The 17647-nt window shown below is 36.7% G+C and overlaps 1 pseudogene; it reads left to right on the forward strand.

Annotated features, from left to right (window-relative positions):
* Positions 1-17647, forward strand: part of LOC131044910 (metal transporter Nramp1-like) — a 71879-nt pseudogene that overhangs the window by 39869 nt on the left and 14363 nt on the right.

Here is a 17647-nt window from a genome sequence, read left to right on the forward strand (position 1 = left end):
AATGTTGTAAACTTTGATCACAAATGTATTCTAACTCAAGATATCATCAACATTCATTTTTATTCATTCTTCAAAAGTAAATAGCTGACAATAATATAATCATAGTCTTAAAAGAAAGTTTAGCAAAATCTAGTGACTATCATATAATCCAAACTCATCCAACTCTCCATGGGATTGGAATTTTATATATAGTCCCAAGAGAGTGGATTAATTAAATCTAGAAATAACTTATGAAGATCTTTCATTTGTCCCTAACACTAAGGACAACTTATTCTAGACTAGATGAAACTGAAAGAAACATCTCAACTAGGAGTTTGTCACATCCCTGTCCAAGTGGTCAAAGGCATGAATAGAAAATTAAAAAAAGAGAATAGTAAAGATGAAGAGAGGATGAAAGAGATAACAAGCATTAAAGAGGAGAGGGTGCTTGCTTGCAGAGCATGGCCTTGTAATAAATGAGGAATGGTGCTCTTATCATTTCCTTAACAATTTATGTGAAGAGGTAGACCAATAATAAGGCGTGCAGGAGAAGGAAGTATGGCCATCCATTAGGGAATTCAAACATAGTAAGGTGAAGGAGATGGGAAAGAGAATTTACATTAGCTTTAAAGTTTTTGAAAGCGACGACAACAAATCCAATATAGGTGCATATCCTACAACCATTGTAGAAAGGGAATAAAAAGAAACCCATTAGAGATTGTGGAGGTAATAGCTCAAGAAGAGAGCACAAACAACTATCCATTGAAGGAGGAATTTCATTGCCTTCTTTAGGGTCATTTTCTTCTATTTGAGTGTCATGTTTTAGTGTGAAAGACCAGTGGATGAGCATGAGATTGTGTAGAGAGGAGAAGACTTAACACAGGGTAGGGAAGTGTAAGGGGTACACATCTTTAATAGGGATATACAACACTAGGAAATTTTGCTCAAAAAATTCTAACACCTTTTCAACAAAGCCATTTGGTGTGCATCCTGCAAATCATGAAAGTTGTGAGACCACCTTTTTTTCATTCTACTATGCCTAGTCTATGATTCTACTTCTTGTGTGGGGAGGATGAAGGTGAAGGTTGTGGGACCTAGTTTTACATGGCCAACCTTAAATTACACATACTAAGAAACATATCAAGTCTAGATAATGTTAGTCAATTTTGAATGTTTAACACTTTTAAGTCTAGAAGTGTATTCTTAGTGTGACCACATACATTAAGCAACATATTAGGCCTAGAAAGTGTTAGTCAACTCTGAGTGCAACACTTTTAAGCCTAGAAGTGTAAGCTTAGTGTGTGTGATTTAAGTCATTCCATTTTACACCCCTTGATTTGCATTGTTTCTAAATCTTTTTCAACAAATCCAGTGCGTATCTTGTAGACTAAGAAAGCCATATTCCTACCAATAATATTTGCTTGAAGTTCTAAAGCCTTTTCAACACATCCATCTTCATCTTGTGCATGCCCTTTTCCTGGAAGTTTCCAAACCCCTTCAACAAAATCTACTTTGTGCATATCCTGCATTGAAGGTAGTTTGTAAGATCACATTCTTAAAAGGAACCAAGGGGGAGCCACCAACTGGTGGAGGGGAGGAGCTTGTGGGTGCTAGAGGTAGCCACACTAAAAATTAAGGAAAGGGGCTGTGTAAAGAAGAGGGAAGACTTGAATGCCTACATTAAGAATATATTCAACATTGTTCTTTTTTCAAAATAAGTACACTTATTTGAATGCAGCTAATCTAGTTTTAAAATAGATCACTAACCTTTGTGTTATGCACTTTTTTGGAAAATGAAAAATGCAACTAGTTCTGTTGAGCACTAACAAGATCTGTAATTTTTGACTAACCTTCATATTATGCGGAAATTGTGATCTTTTGGAGCCAGTTTATCCGTGGCCCACTTCTCCACCATATTTCCTTTCTAAATAGTATTTAATTATGACTTATTCACTTTTATGGTTGTATAGAGTTAGCGAAGGGCATAATAGGAAGATCATGTTATTTCAACATTAACAGGTAAAGATATTGTGATAATTCTATTACCGTTAGTATTAATTTTATAATGCTTCATAAGGCATGCCATTATATATCTTAAGATGATATTTTATTTCTGTAGCGTCAGAAAATTGCTACTCTTGCAATTTTTGACCGTATTTGGGTCTTTGCATTGGTGGACGAATCCCTAAGCCTGATCGGAGACCCGAAACATGCTCATGCCATCAACAACTTGCATTTTCCATCATTCTGCATTGTCTCTTAGCTACTGCCTGTCCTAAATTAGGGCAGGACAGGGGCATGGTGCCCTTGTCCTAGCCCTATTTTGGGCCCCCTTTGGTCCTATCTTGCATTGAACTTGTCAATTGTTGAGCGGGAAAAGTTTCCCTATGTTGGCCTAAGGTGGGAAATTATTTAAACACCTCTAATTGGCAAGTATATAAGGAGCGCTCCCTCTCCTATTTACATAAGTTTGATAGGTGGATCATAAGTTGATAAGCGAAGTTGATCATAAGCATTCAAGCATTCATTCAAACATTGACCATTTTAAGTCTCCTTTCAATGCTAGGTGTTGCATTCAAGTCAATGATTATACCATTGAAGAGGATATTTCTATCAATACTCAATACATCCTATTTCACATATCCTTTCAAGCAAATTCATCAACATTTCAATTACATCCCCTTCTTGAGGTGGATTTTACTTCAGACATTTCCTTTCATTTACTTGCAACATATTTTTCAACCACTTGGTTAATTCCAAAACAAGGTTTAACTTGAACGCAAACCCCCAATCCCAACAACATTTTCCTCTCTTTTTTGTGTGTAGGTTGCAGGTGCGCAGCTATAATTGTAGGTTTCGACTTCATTTCCAGAGATGGAAAAACCCTTTTTGGTGCGTGGATTTTTCGGATGACCATGTGCAACTTCAACACGGTCCCTAAAACTTTTTCTCGGATTTGCAGGGAAGCTTCTTCTCGACATTCTACTACTAATTCCAGGTGCACAGCTTCATCCCACATCTCTATCTCAAGATATAATTGCTTCTTTGTCATTTCTACACTTAGTCTCAATTTGCTTAATTCAACTAGTCTATTATAAAAGAGGGTTAATTTACTTTCCTAATACATTTCAAATTTCCTACAATTCACTTAGTATTCAATCTCTTTCCATTGGGATTGGATCTAGTGAATTCAACCCCTCTTTTAAATGTAATGTGTGTGAAAAATTGAAGGGAATCCTTTGTGAAACTTTCATCCCTCTTTTCAGGGGAGTAAAGATTTCCACTTGATCTCCCCTCATCACTTTTCATCATATTACATTTTGGTGAATTCGACATCTTACATGCCTTACATTGAAAATTATTGCATATTTTTCATTTACATGTTTAATTTTATTACAATTTACAAAAACTTAGTGGTTAATTCATTCAAAACCCTAGTTATGAAAATTGAAATTGAACTTGTATTTTGCAAAAATTGTTGTCTATTATCTTAAATATGAAAAATTATATTGCTTGTCAAATTCAATTATTTCGTTGTCTTGTTCAATTTCCAAATCAGAATAACAAAATTAAGTGGTTAATTGTCAAAAACCTAATTTTCAAACATCAACTTGAACTTGTGCAAAAATTGGATTTACATTTAATTTTCAGATTTGTGACTCTTTTCAGACTTGTCTTCTTGCCTAAAATTCAAAATTTCAATTTCCTTCCTTTTCCCCAAAATTTAAAATTTAAAAATTCAGTGGTTAGATCCTAAAACCCTAATTTTCAAATTTAATTGGATTTTGTGTAAATTTCAATCAATTTCAACCAATTTTAGTTTTCTACATATTATTTAAGGTGCCCTATCCATTAGGTTTGACCTTTTTCAAAATTGCAATTCAATTTCTTATCTTTTTCAAAACCTTAATAGCGTCCTATTTCGACATTCAAACCTTAATTTCGCATATCTAGAGATCGTAAAATCAATCAGTTTTTCAGGGTTAGCTCTCAAATCAACATAGCTTTCATCCCTGAAAATTTCCAAAAAAGTTGGGAGGACCGTGTACAACTTCAACACGGTCCCTGACTTTTTTCCCAAAATTTTGGGAGATTGTTATGACTGTATTTAATTGCTTAAATCTAGAAAATTGGTTGATTTTGTCAAATTTTGATCCCTCTAAAATAAAAAAAACACTTCCCAATTTTAACATTACAACTTCCCTGACTTTGATCCGAATATTGTTATTCTGGATACCCTGCAGTCCCCGAAGGTTGATAGTGCTACGGGTTTAGAGGGAATTGAATTTGATGAAAAAATGAGCTACAGTAAGGTGGTGTCGAAGAAAAAGAAGTCTCAACACAAGCCCGGAGTTACAACTCATAACAGAGTGAAGGCAGACTGTGGTGGGCCACCTCGAAGTGCAAGGAGAAAATCCAACAGATGGCAAATAGAACAGGAGTGCATACAGAACATAGCAGATGGATCCCATAAAATGATCCATGATAGTCTATTTAATTCCCTTGGTAAGAAATGAAGATCCTATCTTGGAATATTAGAGGTCTTAATAGAAATCATAAATAGGACATTGTCCATAATATTGTTAGGACATAGACCAGATATTTTACTTATTCAAGAAACTAAAATGTCGAAAGATAAGGTGGAGAAAATTAAGTTCTCTAAATTTTGTGAATCTCAAGGGAGTAGCTCTGTTGGGGCTTCTGGGGGAGTTACTACTCTCTGTAATACCAAGTTTATTCATGGCATTCCTATCTATCATGAAAGTAACCATGTAGATACTTTGTTTAAACATTCAAGAGATGGGCTCTCTTGGATCCTTTCCAATGTGTATTCTCCCAATAATAAAGTTTGTAGGAGGAAATTTTGGCTAAAGCTCTCTTCTTTTCATAGTCATTATCCCAATACTCCCTGGTTGATAATCGGGGATTTTAATACCCCTCTCATAGAAGTTGAGAAGTTTGGGGGATATCTTTGTTCATAAATCTACTATTTAGGAGGAGTTGGTCCTGATCCAGAATAAAGTAAAAAATGAAGGATATGTGAGTGATAATTTTGCTAAGGAAACTGAGGTTCTATCCAAATACCACAATATTATAGCTTGGGAAGAGACCTTTTGGAGGAAGAGATCTCGAGCCTTATGGATCAAGGATGGTGATAAAAACACTAGATTCTTCCACATCTCTACCCTTAAACACAAGGCTGCAAATAGAATTGGCCACCTGATGAAGAATGGGAGAAGAATTGATAATGAGGATGAAATCAGTGTAGCTATTGTTGAGTTTTTTCCTAATCTTCTGAAGAAAGATATGTTGTTGGACCCGGAGGTTCAGAACATGTTGGTTGATGCTATACCTAAAATCCTATATGAGAGCCAAAATCATAATCTTGCTGCTATTCCTTCTAAGGAGGAGATTAGGTGTGTTGTCTTTTCTTTTGATGACAGTAAAGCTCTAGGCCCTGATGGCTTTCCTAAATTTTTCTTTCAGCACTTTTGGGATATGGTAGGGGAAGGTCCAATGTTGTTAAAGAATTTTTTGGAGCTAGGTCTCTACTGAAGGAATTGAATGCTACCTTCATTGTCCTCATTCCTAAGAAGCAAGAGGCTGATTCTTTGGATGCTTTTAGGCCTATTAGCTTGTGCAACTCCTACAAAATTATTTCCAAGGTCCTTACGTCAAGGTTGCTTGGTTTTCTTCCTCTTCTGATCTCCCGTCAACAAAATGACTTTGTGCCAAGAAGACATATTCTTGACTCCATCATCACTGTTCATGAAAACATTCATTCACTTTTGGAGGCGAAGTATCAGGCTTTCTTCTAAAATTGGACATTGCTAAAGCTTATGATAGGGTGGATTGGTGCCTCTTAAAAAAGTTCTTCAGGCTTTTGGTTTCTCTGGCAAGGTTATTAGTTTGATTTGGCAACTCATTTCCACAACCTCTTCTGTTGTTATTGTCAATGGATCATCGTCCCACTTCTTTAGAACCTCGAGGGGTCTTAGGCAGGGTGATCCCATATCACCTATTCTTTTCATTATAATGGCGGAAAGTCTGGGGAGATACATTCATAAGAAAGTTGTGAATGGATCCCTGAAAGGTCTCAAGCCATCCTCCACCAATTTGATTTGCTCTCATCAACAATTTGTTGATGACACCATTTTAATGGGTAACTCTTTTTTTTAGAAGCTAGAGTCATGAAATCGATTCTCAACATCTATGAAAAAGCCTCTGGATAGATGGTTAATAGAACTAAAAGTTTTATTTATTTTATCAACACCTTTGAGCATCGCCAAATGAAGACTACTAACATTCTTGGTTGCCTCAATGGTAAGCTCCCCTCTACTTACTTGGGCCTCCCTCTAGGATCTAAACCTTTTGAGTCCTTCTGGAAATATTTAATTGATTGATTTATTAGGAAGTTGGTTGGTTGGAAAGGTACCCTTTTGAGTCAGGCTGGTAAAATTCAACTGTTGAAAGCTACTCTTCAGAACCTCCCGGTGTATGCTTTTAGTTTGTTCAAAATTCCCTCTAAACTTGCTGAAATTATTGACAAAATTCAAAAAAGATTCCTTTGGTCAGGAGTTGAGGAAAGGAGAATAATCCCTCTGGTTGCCTGGGAGAATGTCTGCAAGCCAAGGAGATTTACTAGATTGGGAATTCGAAGCATCAAAACCTTTAATAATGCTCTTTTTGCTAAATAGGTCTGGAGGTCTTATGACTGTAGAAGGGAATGGAACACATTATGGCATAATAAATATCTCTCTAATGTTCATTCTTTTTGAAGATTTTTTGAGTTCTTCTCATATCCTCGCTAGATCTCATATTTGGAACAATATCCTCAAGGCTAGGGATGTGGCTAGCTGGGAAGCCTATTGGAAGCTGGGGAATGGAAGAAAATGTTACTAGTTATTAAGTTGCCATTAGTTTTATGTCCAAAGTCATTCTATATACTCTAGTCGGTTACTACTACCGAAACATTTAGTCGGTAAGCACAGAGCAGTCGGTTATAGAAGAAAGTAGTCACAGAGCCTAGTACACACCGAGTTGTCTACCGAGTAACACTGTATGTCTACCAAGCAGCAATAATGATACACCGAGTTGACATACACCGAGTGAAACGTGTTACCAGATTCATTGAACCTAGACACACATGTGGAAACGTGTTACAAGATCGAGGAACAAAGAATCGTTATCACATTGGAAATTGCACTTAAAGATTGTGTATGATTTTGAGGTCATCAATCCAATGAAATATTTTGTATAGTTATTCATTCGATAAATCATGTTTGTACGATCAAAGCAAGGAACCAGATCACTGACATAAGAGATCTATTTATACAGCATGGATTGGGATAAGATAGAGATATAGAGGTATGTGTGTATGAGTGTGAAGATAGACATATGTGAAAAGAAAAATCATGGGAAAGCATTGAGTGTTATGACTGTTACAGAGACACAAAGGTCACCGAGAAGGATTTTAGAGAATAGTCAAGGAACAGAGTAAATAGAAGGGTTTATCGAGTTATTTTATGAGTTACCAAGGTATGCTATAAGCAAGGTAATCTCATTTTGAGCACATAGAATCTACTATAACATTTCAGATGTAAAGTTGTAGATATTTGTAAAGATTTTATTGTAATATTTTGAAGTTGTAAGAGAAACCTTTAGAAGGGTAAAAGACTCTAACAAAGTCTATAAATTGTAAAGCCTTTAACCAGTTGTAGCATCTAGAATAAGTGTTGTAAAATCCTTTAGCAAGGTAGATCTAATGATCTTGATACTCCTAACAGGGTAAGCAATCAGAAATAGCTAAACATGTAGCTCTAACCGAGCACCCTTTATTATTGCAGTAGTGAAGTTGTGGGTGCCATCCCCACCATAGTTTTTCTCTCTAACCAAGAGTTTCTGCGTAACCAAAATATATGTGTTATGGAGTGAATCATGTATGATTGTTATTCATTTGTTTTAGCTTTATGTTATGTTACAACAGTTTTTGGTTTATGCATAACAGTAAAGATATTGTTAAAGAAAGGATTTGAAGTACTGATTCACCCCTCCCCTCTCAGTACATTAGCTTTCCATATTGGGCCTAACAATTGGTATCAGAGCTTCAATCTTGGAAAAGGGTTTAACAACCTAAAGAAAAAGATCTTATCAATAGAAGGCTATAAACAATCTCGGAGAATTGTGTATTTGCAAGAAAAGTTGGATCATGCTAATCAAGTGATTGCAGACATGCAAAGACAAATGCAAAAATCATTGAAAGTTAGAAGAAGATTGTCTAATGATTTGTAGGACTCTTAAGAGCTAGTGGAGCAGACTGAGATATCATTTGAGAACATTATATCTGAAGAGACTGAAGAGATGATTGGAGAACTGAAAGAAAAGAACAAAGCACTGACTGATCAGCTAAAAACAATGAAAAGAGGACATGAACATTTCAGCACATAGATGATTGAAAATATCAATGCATTGAGGACAACTAAGGATAAAGTAAGAGATCTAGAAAGAGAAAAACAATAGCTTGAAGCATTAGTATTTGAAAAGAATGATGAAATCACTAGGATGACTGGAATACAAAGTAATCTGTTAGATCAATTGAGCTATGCACATCATGAAGAAAATCTGAAGGATAATGAGAATCAAGCATTAAAACTTGAACTATCAAGATTGACCGATGAACTTGAAGTAGAGAAGAAATCCAAAGAAACACCGAAGAAGAGTTATGAAGCATTGAAGATGTTGGATGAGCAACTGAATACAAGAGGACCCAACAAAGATGCAAGACTCGGTTACAAAGGAAAAGACTCTATCGAGAATGGAATCCACACTACCAAGAGAGGAGAATCCTCAAAGCAAGCTGGAAACAAGAAGAACATCAAAGGAAAGAAACCTATTTGCAACTATTGTGGAAATCAAGGTCATACTGCCAACATGTGCCAAATTAGAAAAGGTAAGCAACCAAATGTCATTAGATCTAATGGTTATTGTTATAATTGCAATAAATATGGTCACACATCTAACCAATGTAGGACAAAGTTTGTTAACAATTATTAGAAGGCAAAATTCGAAGGGTTTTGTAAAAACTGCAATAGATATGGACATAGTACCGAGAAGTGTTGGTTTTAAGAAAAAGAACTATATGTGGTCTGCACATCGAGCAAATGCTAGAGGTTACTGAACTCACACAGATCCTTACCGATAGTATTTTGCAGTACCATGGGATTACAATACAAGGATATGGTGTGAATGTTGTGGAAGATATGGACATATAAGTGCCAACTGCTTTATAAGGTTTGGAATGAACAATCGAAGATCATGGAGAAATCTTGGTATGGCATGTTTTCATTGTCACAAAGTTGGACACTTGGCTAGAGATTGCAAAGATCAACCTAGAGGAGATATTGAAGAAATAAAAGGCAAATTATGGATGATTTGGAAAAAGAAGGAAATTGTGTCAAATGAAGAAAGCACCTTACCTACCGAGTTAGGTGCACCTATTCCAAATTAATCAGTAAAGGTATGAAGGGAATGCATTCTCTCAAGGTTAAATCTTAACAGTTCCTATTTTATCATGTACTTAATTCAAAATCTGCATAGCTAAAGATGCATTAGGAAATTTGAAATTTTATCAAGTCTTTTGGAAGACTGTCTAGTCGGTGAATATAGGAAGACTGGCTACTTGGTAAAAGCATAAAAAGGAAGTGGTACCAAGTGCATTTAATGTTTTTGACCTAACAGCATGAAGCCCGATAAGGTATATTGTGTACTTAAAGCTTTTACGTGGTCATTTTACACTTACCAAGTTTTCAAGAAAGCAGAGCAAAGTGATTCAAAGGCAATCAAACCTCCTCCGAAGCGAAATTCAAGGTATTTACATCAATCACAATGCATTGTCAAACTAGTTTACCGATCATATCAGTTGTGATTATCTATTTTACATTTTCTAAGTGGGAAGCGTCTGTCATTTGAAAGTCTTCAAACCCTAAGAATATTTTGTTAAGTGATTATCCAAAATCTGCAATGGCACCTAAGATCCAGGAGCCCATTGTTGTTGAGAACATGAAAAGCCCTCACTGAAATACTCTTTAAATCCCAAAGTAGCATCTGAACCGGATGATAAAACTACATTTTTACTCATTCTAGATAAGGTTTTACTATTGAGGATGTCAGATCCTTCACTAAGTGTCGTGTTGAGGAACTAGATCATGTTGAGATCAAGGACACATATGATGAATTGTGTACAGATGGGAAATTGGATAGCAAGTATGAACACATTAAAATCAAGGGATTGACCGAAGCCCTAACCTATCCTCGTGTCTTCAAACCCCAGTGGGTCAAGTTTGTTCTGAGTAGAGTTCATGATGATTTCATGTGGTTAGAGGAGCAACCATTCAAAATCACCAAGGAAATCATTCATTTGAACACCGGTTACCCTATTTTTGATCATGCCCGAGCTCAGAAAATGATATCACAAAAGGAATTGATCACTTTAACCGAAGTTGAATCAGATTGCAGAGGATTGAAACTGAACAATGTGACAGATGCAGAGCTGAAGTTTGCCATTAGAGTCATAGGTTACTGTTTCTTTCAATCAACAAGGGAAAACAGTGTACCCTATGCAGCAGTGGACTTAGAATATAAAATTGTGAAGAAAGGAATGAAAATTGATCTATGCGAAGTATTTTGAAAAACCTGTTTGAGAATCTAAACACCATAAGGAAGCCGAAGAAGAAAAACTCAGCTAACACACTGAAGTTTGGATCACTATTAGTATGCATGTTTTTCTACTTTGAGAAATTCTTTCCATTAGTCGGTAATGTAGTTTGGGAGCTACACCGACCAATCACCCATCAAATCAATGACTTCATCAAATGGCTAGGTGATAACTTTAATGATATTATGGATGATTATTTCAGCAAGTTTCAAGAAAAGATGCATATCAGGTATAAAATTCCACCCCAGTTAGTAGAGAAATACAAGGATGACATATGCTTTGAAGTAGACACTGACTACTACTATGTTAATGCCATGGAACCGAGAACACAATCTTCTCCACCTATGGGTTATGAGACTGATTTTGACATAACACAACAATAGATAGATGTTTTTCTTACACTACCAAGGCATGCTACCGAGCTGAGATATGGTACATATGAAGAAGTGAAAGAGAAAGTTAAGATGAGCATTGTAGTACCAAAGGCTACAAGGAAAGTGTAAAGCAGAAAAATCGAACCCTAGTTGTTCTCCCCTCCCCAACTCCAAGGAGAGAGAAGGGAGAGTCACTAGGGTCGATGGTTTTCACTTAGGGGAGACTTTACATTCAAAAGAGGGGTTGAAACCCACAAGATCCAATCCCACGCAATGCAAGATTGGATTCTATATGAGTTTCAAGGGTTAAGACATCAAGGATACCCTCTTTTGTAAAGAATGTAGATAGAAAGATTGAACTAGGAATGCATGTAAAGTATGAAAGATTCACTTATAAACAGAGATAGGGATATGGGATGAAGCTGCGGACCTGGAATTAGCAGTAAAATGTCGAGACGGTGCTGTTCTGCAAATTTGAGCGAAAGTTGATGGGACGATGGCGCCCGGCGTGCACACGGTCCTCCGAAAAATCCGTGAAACGAAGGGGGATCTGTTCGTCTCTGCACAAGGATTCCAGATCTTCAATTACAGCTGTGTACCTGCAACCTACACACAGAAAAGAGAGGACGATTGGGGGGTTAGGGATGAGGGGTTTGCCTTTAGGTCAAACCCCGGTTTTGGAATTAACCAAGAAATGAGAATGCTGTAAATGTAAATGTTTGTAATGTAAACAAGTACTGATACCTTGTTGTAAGAATGTTTGTATTCTTACATGCGAAGGTGTAATGTACGTAGTATGTTGTATGTTGTATGTGATCTCCTCTTCAATGGTTGAATCCTTGTCTTGAATGCAACACTTAACCTTGAATGGAGATTTAGAATGCTCAATTGCTTGAAGGAATGCTTGAATGCTTGAATGCTTGAATGCTTCAATGCTTGAATATCGTTTCCGCCTTTTTTCCCTCTACCAAAATGGGAGAGGAAATGTAGTTTATATACTTGTCAATTAGGGTTGAAAGACTGATTTTCCCGACCTTAGGCCGACCAGGAAATATTATTTTCCAATTTGCAAACTTAAAGACCTGATGCCCAAAAGAGACCGGGCCCAAAATAGGGCCAGGGACCAGGGCGCTCGGTGCCATGGTCCTGGGGGACCAAGGCACTGGGCGCCCTAGTCCTGAAGGACCAGGGCACTGGGCGCCATGGTCCCACCTCCAGGGACAGCAAGGTGCAAGGAGGATCAGGCCAGGGTGCTGAAAAATGCAGTTTTTTTTGTCATGAACAAGTTTCGGGGTCTCCATTCAGGTTCCGTGTTGCGCCGCCATCGTGAAGACCCAAATGCAGTCAAAATTGCAAGTGTCACAATTTTAGGATGCTACATTTAGCCCCCACTTTAGTGGGAGTATAAGCGTACGGTCATACTTCCGGTAAAGTACAAGGAAACAACATTGAAAAACTTTCACCACGTCAAGGAGGCAAGATACACCAAGCCCCCAGTGGATTAAGGATCTTACGACTTCGATTGAAAAAGTAAAAGGGAAGATCACAAGGGAGAACCATGACTGTCAGTAGTAAGATTCCCTCACTATGAGTCATGCAAGAAAGATATCAAAAATTTTCAAGGCAAAGCTAAATTTGTCAAAAAATTTCAAGTATCTTGAAAAGATATGAACGGGATGTATGCCCCCCTATGTTAAAGCGATCGCACATGCCTCACTGGGGGTGATTGCTTTAAGGTAGTGATACATATAAGAAATGAGAAAGGAGCACGTTATCACAAGGATTTAGCCCCCAAGTGTGAGATAAGCCCAAGGATAATAGACACAAAACAAGAAGCACAAGGTGACTTCGCTTTCCTCGGGGTCAGTATGCTGTATGATAATTCATGTAGATCATATGTATGTATGCATAATTGTTCTTCATTCCCCAATCAAGGAAGGTCACCTAGAAGAAGGGAACACGTGTCTTTTGAGTCAACATGAGAGAGACCAAAAGAGATCTCAATGTTTTGCATCGTCCTCAAGTAGACAACACTAAGGACAACAAATAGAAGAATGAGAATAACACATAGAAGAAGTAACAAAAGAGAGGAGGAGAGAATCTGCTATGCTAATGAACTAGTTTAGCACGTCATCTACCCCCCGATCTTGCTGATCAATATTTCGGGAAGGTAGGGAACACGCTAGAGGAGGAACATCCAACACAGCAGATGGAGCTATCACAAGATCCAAACAAGGGCTATGTTCATATCCCAAGCCACGGTGTTCTTGTCTAGGAGCTAGGATAAGTGCTTTAGAAAATTAGTTAGATAAATGGTTATCAACATCAACATATGCATATTCACTATCAGAATGAACAGGAGTAACATTTTCATCATGAATATCTATATCATCATCAAGATTTATAAAAATAGGATCTTTAACTCGCACAGGATCAAGACCATCATGCATCTTATGTTTAGGAGATTTCGGCTCAATCGTCGGCTGAGGAGAAAATGGAATAATATTAGTTGAAGGTGTTTTTGGGGATTGCAAAGTTTGAGAATCAGCTTCCTGAGCTCTAAGATGACGCTTTCATCGGTGTTCACGTGCAGAACGATTTCGTCTAGTCTTAGTAGGAAGTTGAGAAGATTGAGGAGGAGGAATGTTCTCATCCTTATCACTTGGGTGTTTAGGTTGTGGTCTCTTAGGTTGAACAATAGGAGAAGAGGAAGATCTCTTCTCTCCATAAGAGGAAGGAGGAGGAACTGCTCCATACAAAGGAGGAATATTTGGTTTAGGAAGAAGACCAAGTCCATCATGACGAGGAGGGATAGGTCTACTTTTAGAAAGTTTATTAGTCATAGGCATAGTCACATCCATAGGGATGGGTTGGGAATCTTCTTGAGGAAAGACATTAGTTTTATCTTTCAGAGGAAGAACTTCCTTCTCAAGGATGATAGGAATGTCAAGTTTGGGTGTTCTAGGTTCACTTAGAGATAGGATCATATCTTTTTTCCACTTTTGATAAAATTTAAAAAGATGATCACTTCGCGGAGGAAGAGATTGGAATTGTTTAGGCCAAAAGTAATCAATAGGAACGCTAGAAGTTCTTTCAGCTGGTTTAAAGAGACTATGATTGACAGTAACAACTTCACCATTATGGGGAAATTTCAGACACTTATGAATAGGAGAAGCAATAGCTTTCATGGAAGATAGCTAAGGATAGCCTAGCTTCACACGAAATTGTTCGGATGATGGAATAATAGCAAAGTCCACATCAAGGGATTTGTTATGGACCTCAATAGGTAATGTAATAGAACCAATTGCAGGAGAAGAAAATGCATCAAATAGTTTCACAACCACATTTGTTTCATCATAGATCACTTGATTCAATTGCAAAGTAAAAAGAAATTCTTCAGTAATGATATTAACCATACAAGAAGGATCAATAAGCACTCCACGACAAGGTGTATTCTTGACTTTTGCAACTATATATAAAGGACCATCAGGTGCCTTGATAGTTTCACTAGAATCAAAGGTGATGGAAGGTTCTTTAGGGATTTTCTGCTGCTCTACAGAGTTAATCACATTCAGAGTCATGGACACAAGATCATCAGGTGGGACAGAGGAATCATTAGTATCAATCGCATTAGAGGTGTGAGAAGGCAATGAATCAGTAAAAATCTGAAGATTTTGGTTAGGAGGAGCTACAGATGTATTGCCTTTATCATTCACACCAGAAACAGAGATAGTATTATTATCAATCAAATCTTGAATTTTACCCTTTAAAGCAAAACATTTTTCAGTATCATGCCCAGGATGACGATGAAATTGACAAAAAGATTTGTTATCAAAATAGGGTGAATTAATCTTTGCAGGGTCTATTTTCCTTATAGGAGGAAGAGTAAGCACATTTTGTTCCAATAACTTATTCATAATACTATGCAATGATTCAGTCAAAGCAGTAAACTTTCTTTCTTTCTTGAAAAACTTAGAAATAGGAGGCACACCTGATGTTGCATTCACATTGTTATTGATGATGTTTTCATTGAATTTAATGGACTCTCTGTTCGGTTTAAACTTCCCAAATGGTTGTTGACTACTATCACCCTTATCACTCGGAGCCATAGGATTTGCTTGTTCCATTTGACTCACAGTCAGTTGATAATTGTGAAGAGTTGCGCACAACTGTTGGAAAGAAGTAAACTCAGAAAACAGGAGTTTTTCTCTAATATCTTTTTGTAAATTAGAAATAAAGATTCTTTGAATATCATTGTCAGGTACTGGAAAAGAAATTTGAGCATACAAATGCTTATATCTACCAATGAAATCAGTCACTTTTTCTTTAACACCTTGTTTACAATACATTAAATCAATCAAAGTAACTTTAGGACTTATATTGTTTTGAAATTGTTGAATGAAAGCATTTGCAAGTTGTTCAAAAGATGTAATAGAATAGGAAGGCAATGAGCAATACCATTGTAGGGCTTTATCTCTTAATGTTCTAGTAAACAATTTTGCAAGCAACCTTTGGTCATAAGCAAAATCAGTACATATTGTTTGAAAGGTCTTAACATGTGTTAGAGGATCACCCTTACCATTATAAAGCTCCAAATGCGAAATTTCAACATGTTTAGGGGGGATAGCTTGAACAATGTCAAGAGAAAGTGGGCTCGCAACATCAAATGTGGGCACACTAAACTTAGACTAATTCATAGAGGCAATTTGTTGCTGTAAAGAAGAGACAGTCTGTGCAAGATTGTTAATGGTCGCTTCAGTCGAAGAGTTCATATTAGACGTGTTAGATTGTGATGGAGGTGTTATGTTATTGAAAGAAGGTAGAGAGTAAGGTGGTGGGACACTATGATAGTTAGTCATAGGAGATGATTGGAAAGGAGGAACACTACAAGGAGGAATGGAATTGCCCCCTTGTGTCATGTTCATTTGTGGAGATGTAATAGGGACACTCATTGAAGGAATGAATGAAGAAGTTGGATTGAATGAAGGAAGAGGGTTGATTGAAGAAGAGGGATTGTCCCCATGATTAGTGATCATAGGAGGAATGTCTTGTATTGAAGTAGTTATTATGTTTGATGTAAAAGTAGGTATACTAGCAATAGGAGTCGTCAAAGGAATAGAATGATTAACTTGAGTAGGAGGTTGTGTGTAACCTAAGGTTTCGGCACAACTTTTCATAGGCATCACATTTGAATCCACAATGTGTGCAATACCACGCAAAATATCAATTCCATTCTTATCATTTTGAACCATACGTTTTAGACCCTCAATTAATGAAAGAGCTTCACTATCAGGGTATTCTTGAGACATCCATTGTCGAAAATCATCAAATTGGTTATCCAATTTTGAAAGTTGTTCTACAGAAACCTCATGGAGAGCTTCTTCATCATTAAGAGGATTAGAGGAATTACCCATGTCCTCGTTAAAAAGGCCATTCAAATTAGGTTCCATCTCCTCGGTAATTACACCTTGGAAAGACTTAATTCTAAGGCTTCGTCTAATGGGAATAGTGTAAGTAGGGCTTATTGTTGTAAAACTCATGCACTAAAGAGAGAGAGAAGATTTTGAATTTTAGAGGTAGCAAATTTCAATAAAACCAGCCAATCTCCTAGATTTAAGCTGTTAAATGCAATCAGGACAATCTCCCGAAATTTCGGAAAAAATGTCCAGGACCGTGGCGAACGGAGTGCACACGGTCCTCGCAACTTTTTTCAAAATTTTCAGGGATGAAAGTTATGATGATTTTAAAGCTAATCTGAAAAAATTGAGTGATTTTATGATCTGTAGATAGGCCAAATTAAAGTTGCAATCTCAAAATTGAACCCTACCAAGATTGTTGAAAAATGTAAAAATTTGAATTTTGGAAAAGAGGGGGAAACTGAAATTTTGAATTTTATGATTTTAGAGGGAATGCTGAAAGCAATGCAAGTTTTGAAATTTAAAAGTTGACTCGATTTTACGCAAAATTCAATTTTGAAAGTGGAAATCAAAGTTGTTGCAATTAAACACTTAATTTCGAAAGTCACAAATTGTAAAAATTTGAATAAAGCACTAAAATTTCGAATGAATGCTAACACACTTTTCAGATTTAGTACAGTAAGGAACACAATTTTGATATGAATTTCAATTTCAATGATTTTTTGAATAATTAGAAGCCTCAATCCAAGCAATCGCTAGACCAACTTCGACTTTAATTTTGAGAGTGTTAAAATTGATAAAATCAGCCAAAATTCTAGATTTTAGCAGAAAAATACAGTAAGATCTAGCTCCCGAAATTTCGGAAAAAATGTCGGGGACAATGGCGCTCGGGGTGCACACGGTCCTCGCAACTTTTTTCCAAATTTTCAGGGATGAAAGATATTGTGATTTTATTGCGGAATCCAAAATTACAGCCAATTTGGAGGTGTTTTGATTAGTGAAATTATCAGTCAAAGGTTGAATCAAGAAGGTCTTAAAAATTAGGGTTTTGACATTTAACCACTTAATTTTCAGAATTAAAGCACAAATATGAATTGACAATTTGCAATAGAAGGTAGATCTGAAACAAGCATTAACAATTAAACATTTCACAAGTTTAATTA

The sequence above is a fragment of the Cryptomeria japonica genome, chromosome 1 (genome assembly GCF_030272615.1).
Source record: "Cryptomeria japonica chromosome 1, Sugi_1.0, whole genome shotgun sequence".
Lineage (NCBI taxonomy): Eukaryota > Viridiplantae > Streptophyta > Pinopsida > Cupressales > Cupressaceae > Cryptomeria > Cryptomeria japonica.